Genomic DNA, 9,486 nt, shown 5'->3' with positions numbered 1-9,486 from the left:
AGCCTTAGAGTAAAGGAGAAGAGGAGAAACATCTTCAGACAGAGTGGCGAGTCTTTGGAATTCATTGCTACAGAAGACTTGAGGCCAGGCTGTTGAGTGTTTTGAGGCAGAGAGAGGTTCCTGATTGTTAAGGGGGTCAAAGGTTACGGGGAGAAGGTGGGAGAATGGATTGAGAAAGCTATCAGCTATGATTCAATGGCAGAACAGATGGACTGTCTCTTATGGTCATTTCTTTGTTCCCCATTACTACTTCCCTAGCCTCTTTACAGTGGTCCAATGTCCACTGTTGCCCATCTATTGTATATTTTTTCAAAAGAAAACTCTTGGAATCATCTTTTATTATTTGCTAGCTTATCTTCATTTAGTTCTCCACCCTACACCCCCCCCCCCCCCCCCCCATGCTTTTTCGTTGTCCTCTGCTGGTTTTTAAAGGCTTCCCAATCCTCTGGCTTCTCATTGATCTTCACCACATCATATGTTTTTTTTTCTTTTTGCTTTTACGTTACCCCAACTCCCCTTTGTAGCCATGGTTGCCTCATCCTCACATTTCTGTTTTCCTCCTTGGGATGAAATTTTACTGTTTCCTGAATTACCCCCAGTGACTCCTGCCACTGTTAACCCACCGTCTTTTCTGGGCTCCCCTTCAACTCTGGTCAGCTCCTCCCTCATGATTTTGAAGTTGTCTTTACTCAATCATAATACTGCTACATCTGATTCCAGCCCCTCCCTTGGATGCACGGTGAATTTTATCGTATGAAGGTCACTGTCCCTGGGTATTCTTCACCTTTAAACTCCCTAATCATATCTGCCTGATTACACGTCACCAAATCTAGGATTGCCTGTTCCCTAGTGGGTTCTGCCGCAACTGTTCCCAAAAAAAATCCCTTTTCTTGGGATCATCTACCAATCTGAGTTTTCCCATCCACCTGCATATTGAAATGCCCCATGATTATTGAAATAGTGCTGTTCTCACATGCCTTTTCTATTTCCAGATATGTTTTTCTGCCGCACCTTCTGATGATTGTTCGAAGTACTTAATGTAACCTTTGCAGTTCCTTAGCTCTACGACACAGACTCTACACTTCTGGCCCTATATCCTTTCTTGCTATCAATTTAGTTTCATTTCTTACTAACAGGCCAGCCCTTCCCTGCTGCCCCTCTCTCTGCCCTTTTGATAGGAAAATCCTTGGATATTTAGTACAAAACAGAAGAAGCACCATCCTTGTCAGCAGGCTTCTTGCCTGCACATTCCCTATAGATGTTCAATCTGTGCTACCTGCTTGTGTATCTAATGTGGGGAATGTGAAACAACCTCAGTCCTGTGTTGAACCCTCTTTGTCATAGTTGTCTGCTGTGGATTAAATTAGATTCCATACCCTATCCTATTACCTGTTGTGGAAAGTTTTATAACCTCTCCGTAGCCTTCCACCATGCACTAGAGTCAGAAAAATAGCAGAGGAAACTTAGCCATGTACTGAAAGAAAACTGGAATACATAGAAATTATGCATCTGACCACAGCAATTCTGACTCCTTAAGTGAACTGTGACATTACCACAACCCTTTACAAACCCATCTTGTCTTTTGTTCAGCTCAATTTTGCCTCAATGCTCAGTCACTGTTAAGTATAAATTCCAATTAACTTCCTTATTCACATTAAACTAACAGGTCTAGAGTATCCTATTTACTTGCTAACTTTACAGAATGTTTCTATACATGCCCCTGTTGACTTACTTTGTCTTCTCCCCCCTCCCCCCAGAACCCTGGGGAAAAATTGTTAACCATGGCCTACCTTTTGCAAATCCACCTGGAGGATGGTGTGGTGCCTGGAGGGTGGGGTTCAAGGTGGACATTTGCATGGTTAAGATCAACAAACAAAACACCCCAGCAGGGTTGGTAACCCTCAAGAAATGAGAGAGAGGGAACTCATATTCCGTGCTTGAAGTGCAGTTGATGTGCAGGTCAACAATCTGAAAGTTGGCACCTATGTGATTGGTCTAAACAGCAACGTGCACAACAGATAATTAGGGGCGATGTGGCCCGTGCTATGCCTTATTGAAGTTCACAAAACATTTCTGAAGATGTTGATTATAACCTGTCAACTGGTGCAAGACCCTAGCTCAGGATCAAGCCAAATGGAGAAGGTGTATTCCAGAAGGCACTGAATACATTGAAAGACATTGAAGGTAGTGCACAAACTCCCAAACCATTCATCTATGCAGCCCTACGTATGGACATGTCTACAAAAGTATGCTGGCTTCTGAGATGGCCAAGTCCAATGAACAGGAGTAGAATGCCTCAATCCTGATTGATTCCCTAAGAAGAGAATATAGTCACAAATCACCCTGCTCTGGAATTCTCTCTGTGAAGTCCTGGTTCCTGAATAACGGGCCTAATGCTGATACCTCTTGCTTCTGAATGAGAAGGTGATGGGTTCAAGCCCTACTCTAGGAATTTAAGCATGAACTCTAAACTGACACAACCAAAAGTTGTCCTGAAGGAGTACTGCACTGTTAGCCACCTTTTTCATTGAGGGATTCTATGACTCTAACTTAAATTGAGGTTGCATATGCTATTTGAGGTGTGCATGAAAAATAACCCTTGAATTATTTGAAAGAAGAACAGAGAGGTTCTCTGTGAGATCTGAAACACTATTTCTTCAATCTTGACAATTTAAAACTGATTAGCTGATCATTATCACAGTGGTTCATGGACCTTGCTGTGCACTAACTGGCTGCAATGTTTCCCAAACTATAACATTGCAAAAATGTATTGCATCGACTAGCAAACTATTTGCGACATCTTGAGCTGGTGACAGGCGCTCCATAAAAGTGACCTCTACTTTGACCAGAAGCTTTCTGGGAGAAATGCACTTGACTTCCTGCCTCTTTGCGTTCTGTTTCAAAAGCCGATTCCAGAGCTAGAGTAGGCCATAGTTGCACCTCCAGGGGCTTCCACTCAATCCAAGCCACCTGATAGATTTGAAAGCTTTACTGAAGTGGAGAGTTAACAACCACTTGTGCTTCATGTTTGGAGCACTCAGATTTTGAAATTTGGAAAAGGCACCTGAAGAAACCTCTGCCGAAGATGTGCCGTCTAAATAGTGTCTGCAGATACCCAACTTAGGGCCAAAGGTGCCGGAACTCAATCTGGGAATGATGTTGCTTCGTGACAGGCTGCTGAGTCTACTGAACAACTGTATGGCTTTAGTTGGCACAGCAGTCAGCTGGTTACTGTTGAGATTAAGCAACTTCAGATTCCAGTTATCCTCAAAAGGCACAAAGAAATGACTGCGATACAGTTATTGTTGAGGCATAGCCAGACCAGAGCTCAAAGAACTCCGAATGTCTGGTCCAAGAGAACGACAAAATTGTTGCTGAGATCAAGAGACATCAAATTTCTTAAGGGGGGAAAATGCAACTGGTGCGGAAGGGAAACAGTAGAGAGTTACAAAAAAAATTGCTGTTAGTGTTCTATAACATTACAATAATGATACTTGGAGAATTCTGTATTATTTAATTCTTGTAAGATGGTTTACAGCAGAGGCCTTTCATTTAGACTGCACTATTGCCCCCATCCTTGAGTCTGCATTCAGGCTGGTTGAGAAGGTAAATCTTCAGGCTTGGGCTCCTTTGTAACACTATTTAATACATTTGAAGACTAAATTTCACAATTTATGGCATTCAGATGTACCTCCACTGTTAAATTATTTTATTTGAAGACTATTCATAAACTCTACCACATAATGCTAGTTGGTCTACCCCATGTACTGTATGCGTCTGTTTGTCTTCTTTCTCCTCTCTCTCCCCAGACTTGAAGTAAAGGAGCCATTAGGAGGTAGTGACCATAATATGATAAGTTTTAATCTGCAATTTGAGGGAGAAGGGAGAATCCAAAGTGTCAGTATTGCAGTTGAACAAAGGGAACTATGGAGCTATGAGGGAGGAGCTGGACAAAGTTCAATAGTACAATACCCTAGTAGGGATGGCAGTGGAACAACAATGGCAGGTATTTATGGATATAATGCAGAAGGTGCAGGATCAGTTCATTCCAAAGAGGAAGAAAGATCCTAAGGGGAGGCAGGGGCGGCCGTGGCTGATGAGGGAAGTTAAGGACTGTATAAAGATAAGAGGTATAACATAGCAAAGATGAGCGGGAAGCCGGAGGACTGGGAGACTTTTAAAGAGCAACAGAAGATAACTAAAAAGGCAATATGCGAAGAAAAAATGAGGTACAATGGCAAACTGGCCAAAAATATAAAGGAGGATAGTAAAAGCTTTTTTAGGTATGTGAAAAGAAAAAAAAGTTAAGACTAAAATTAGGCCCTTGAAGACAAACAGGTGAATTTATTATGGGGAACAAGGAAATGGCGGAAGAGGTGAATAAGTACTTTGTATCTTCCCTAGTGAAGACAGATCCAATCTCCCAGATATAATAGTGGCTGAAGGACCTAGGGGAATGGATGAACTGAAAGGAATTTATATTAGGCAGGAAATGGTGTTGGATAGCTTGTTAGGTCTGAAGGCTGATAAGTCCCCAGGACCTGATGGTCTGCATCCCAGTGTACTTAAGGAGGTGGCTCTAGAAATTGTGAACGCATTGGTAATCATTTTCCAATGTTCTGTAGATTCAGGATCAGTTCCTATGGATTGGAGGGTGGCTAATGTTGTCCCACTTTTCAAGAAAGTAGGGAAAGAGAAAACAGGGAATTACAGATCAATTAGCCTAACATCAGTGGTGGGAAAGATGCTGGAGTCAATTATAAAAGATGAAATTACAATTCATTTAGATAGGCATGGATTTACAAAGGGGAAATCGTGCTTGACTAATCTTCTGGAATTTTTTGAGGATGTAACTATGTAGATGGACAAGGGAGAGCCAGTGGATGTAGTGTACCTTGACTTTCGGAAAGGCTTTGATAAAGTCCCGCATAGGAGATTAGTGAGCAAAATTAGAGCATATGGTACTGGGGGCAAAAAACTGACTTGGATTGAAAATTGGCTGGCCGACAGGAAGCAAAGAGTAGTGATAAACGGGGCCCCTTTCGGAATGGCAGGCGGTGACCAGTGGGGTACTGCAAGGTTCGGTGCAGGGACCACAGCTGTTTACAATATACATTAATGATATAGATGAAGGCAGTAAAAGTAATATTAGCAAATTTGCTGATGACAAAGCTGGGTGGCAGTGAGAAATGTGAGGATGATGTTATGAGAATACAGATGACTTGGACGGGCTAGATGAATGGACAGATGCATAGCAGATGTAGTTTAATGTGGATAAATGTGAGGTTATCCACTTTGGTGGCAAGAACAGTAAGGCAGATTACTATCTCAATAGAGTCAGGTTAGGTAAAGGGGAAGTACAACAAGATCAAGGTGTTCTTGTACATCAGTCAATGAAAGCAAGCATGCAGGTACAGCAGGCAGTGAAGAAAGCTAATGGCACGCTGGCCTTCATAACAAGAGGAATTGAGTATAGGAGCAGAGAAGTCCTTCTGCAGCTGCACAGGGCCCTGGTGAGACTGCACCTGGGTACTGTGTGCAGTTTTTGTCTCCACATTTAAGGAAGGACATTCTTGCTATTGAGGGAGTGCTGCGTAGTTCACAAGCTTAATTCCTGGAATGGTGGGACTATCATAAGATTGGAGCGATTGGGCTTGTATACACTTGAGTTTAGAAAGATGAGGGGATCTGATTGAGACGTATAAGATTATTAAGGGGTTGGATGCTCTGGAGGCAGGAAGCATGTTTCTGTTGATGGGTGAGTCCAGAACCAGAGGACACAGTTTAAAAATAAGGCCCTTTAGAACAGTTGAGGAGAAACTGCTTCACCCAGAGAGTGGTGTATATATGGAATGCTCTGCCCCAGAAGGCAGTGGAGGTCAAGTTTCTGGATAGTTTCAAGAAAGAGATGGATAGAGCTCTTAAAGGTAGTGGAATCGAGGGTTATGGGGATAAGGCAGGAACAGGATAATGATTGTGGATGATCAGCCATGATCATAACGAATGGTGGCGCTGGCTCGAAGGGCCGAATGGCCTACTCTCCTGCACCTATTGTCCGTTGTCTCTTGTTCTATTTGACCAGTGAGGAGCAGGAGCTTTACATCATTGTAAAATTGCTCCAGGTACTAAAGCATGAGACAGTTCTTACTGGTTGTGTTACATGGCCATTGCTGTTTCAGGTGCAGCAATAAAATGTTTCCTCCTGAAATTTCTGCACGTACTTTAATTCTGAGCTTTCAATCATAACTGCACAATATAGAACATCTCTCTCCTTTCTTTGTTAAGCAAATTATATTACCCTATCGTGTAGTTTTTATCTTTCCAGAATTAACAGAATAAATACAAGAGTGCCAAATTTCAAAAAATCGCAACAATTTATATCACAGGAGAAAAGATTGTTGAGTGAGTAACAAGTTGACTCTGAATTAAGATATTCATAAAGCTTGTAATGTGATTGTTCAAACCGAAGGTATATTTGTCATTAAACAAAAATAAAATTGCAGCTGATGGAAATCAGAAGCCAAAAAGATTGCTGGAAAATCTCAACGTGCCTGCTAACATCTGTGGAGAGAATGCAGTTAACATTTCAGATATAGTGACCCTCTCTCAGCCTAGAAGGGTCATTGGACCTGAAATGTGAAATCTGCATTCTCTCCATACATGCTGCTAGACCTATTGAGTTTTCCTAGCAATTTGTTTTTCATTCATTCATCCTTAACTGGTCTGGCTGATGATTAACTCCAGAGCCGCCACAATGGACTCTTAACTGCCTTCTAGGTAGATGGGGTGGGGAATAAATGCATGCCTAGCCAGTAATGCCCATATCCCCTAACTCAATTTTTTTTAAATGAAGGGACCAGTTGTTTGCAGATGTATAATCCACTATCCCACAAAAGGATCTGCTTTTTCCGTGGCTTACCTTGGCATATAGGAATCAATTTGACAACCAGTCAACCTCCTTTTCTCCCCTTACAGAAATTGTTGTGATTATTTGAAGTTTGGCACTCTTGCAGTTGTTGAGTGCAAGATGGAAAGTTTTGGTAACATCTCTCTCTCTCTCTCTCTCTCTCTCTCTCTTTCTGTCACTCCGCGACCTCCTCCACCCCCCCACCCCCTCCTCCACCTCAAAGTATGCCTGCGTTAGTGAGGTTATGAAAGATTGGCCACAATTTGGAGTCCTGATCTCCTAATGAGGATTCTAAGCCAGTGTAGTAATCCTGCAAACAGCAGCAAACAAAAGGGTTTGGAAGTTATCAAGGCAGCAGAAATCCGGCACACAAGACAGACCCCAAGAGTGGAATATTCGGGACATTTAAACAGTCCTTGGATAAGCATATGGATGACGATGGTACAGCGTAGGGGGATGGGCTTAGATTAGGTCACAGGTCAGCACAACATCAAGGGCTGAAGGGCCTGTTTTGCGCTGTTATGTTCCATGTACTGACAGTGGGACTGGTTTCGCAATGTTACTGTCGCCAGTTCAGTCAGTGTAGGCAGCTCTGAAATCTCGAGCTCAGGAGCACCTCCGAGTGGAGGCATCTTTGTCCTTGGGTCTGCAATGTGAAATTCAGGATGGGTAATAGGGGCGTGGGAAGGCCCGATTGCCTCCGGGGAAAGTCCTCCTTGGGGTGGTAGGGAGTATGATGAGAGGGTGTATTGGTCTCCAATTCCTCCCCAGGGCTCCCTCTGCAGCATGGAGACACATGTAGCTTCAATGGCTCTCCCAGACTACTGTAGGGAGACTGTTTCCATGAAGCTGGGAGAGGCAGCCTTGGTGTGGAATAAATATTAGCAGACCCTTGAAATCTTACATACATGGGCCCAATGGCCGAAACACAGCCCATGCATGTTGCATAGCTACAGTGTCAAATGTCTTTCTGTCCCTATGGAGTGCCCTGAATGGGTACAGTAGTAAAAGTACTGTATTAACATGATGGTATTGTATAGTATGCTGTTCCTTCCAAACTTCCTAACAATAATTGAAAGGTTAATGGGTAAAAGGGCCATGTGTCCCTGGCACAATGCTGCAAATGAAGTTGTTTTGCAAGTACAGGAGCCTCAATGCAGTTACATTCTCAAAACTTCCAGTCTGCAGTATCTCGATGCTGTTACCCATGACATAGAGACTTCGCAGTTTTGTTGAAGGCACCTGGACTGATCTGCTGAGCGCTGCTGTTGCAGACGGACAGTGTGATCAAACCAGAGACTGCTGCTCAACTCTGATCAGGTACCAATGTTATTGTGGCACTGGGCAGCTCAATGAGGGAAGTCACTCAGGCTGATGTTGGCACACCTGATATGAAGGTAATGGCTGCAGCTACAACCATGTGGGCACTCGATGGGCATGGGGGAGATGACAGACTCCACCGCAAAAATAAAGTGCGTCCACAGTGTCACTGAGTACAGGGCATCCAAAAGTTGGCTATCTTCTGTGAAAATAAGAGGTGAAATAGTTGAGCAATGTGTTTAGATATAGCAGTTATTTCACAAGCAACAAAGACCCAGCGTTGAGGTAAATGGAACCTCATGAGGTGTATCTACGAAACCAAACAAGCTAGTTTTTAAACTGGAATGATGCGCTAAGAGGTGAAGGTATTTGGCTAAAAGCCGAACCATAGTCCTGTCTTCCTGTTGGATCTGGATTGATAAACAATGCATACACTATTGATAGCAGTGGTGTGTTAGCTGAATCTTATTTTCTGGCTTACAAATGATCAAATTGGTATCTTGAACCTGAAAGGTGTTGATCACAGAAGGGATATAGAAGTGCTGACAATTGGACATTCCCAGGTAAGCATTTTCTTATCTGTAACAGAGTGTGCCACTTGTTTTCCTACTGTTTTCTTTTCGCATTGAACACCGACTTTCAACAAAACTTGCTGATGACTTGTGACAAGAACGTCGTCAGTTTTGAATCTGAAATATGATCATTAATGCAATTAAGAAGTGTTGAATGTAAATCACACAATGAACCAAGACTTTGCAGGCTCAAAACCCATAACCAATTCATCATGAAATTAGTTCTGTAACACAAGGAAAGAAAACCTTGCATTTATATAAGCATCTTAAAGCACATTAAGGACCATGAAAAACTTTTTGAAGTGTGCTGCATTTTAATGAATAGTGAATTTGTTGCCAGTCACATCTCAAGATTCTATAGATTCTGTCTGGCAGATTGGAAAGCTATCTACCAAATGTAACCATACTATTTAAAGAAGGGAGGGAGCAAAATTGACAGCTTGTTAGCCTGGCATAAGTTAGTGGGAAAATTCTAGAAACTATTATAAGGAGGGTGATACTTAGGCATTTAGTGTAATCAGATCATTGTTTTCTTTTATGTCAATGTGGATCTTTGCTGGTGAAATCATGCTTGACAATTTTTTTGGGGGGAGGAAGGGGTTTGAAGATGTTTAATCCACTATCCCAGTGGCATTGCGGTAGATAATCAGGCTTGATTTAGAAGGGTGGAGCAGGCTCAATGGCTTG

The sequence above is a fragment of the Stegostoma tigrinum genome, chromosome 38, assembly GCF_030684315.1.
Source record: "Stegostoma tigrinum isolate sSteTig4 chromosome 38, sSteTig4.hap1, whole genome shotgun sequence".
NCBI classification, from domain to species: domain Eukaryota; kingdom Metazoa; phylum Chordata; class Chondrichthyes; order Orectolobiformes; family Stegostomatidae; genus Stegostoma; species Stegostoma tigrinum.
The sequence above is the reverse complement of the archived record's forward strand: the minus strand, read 5'-3'. Positions refer to the sequence as shown.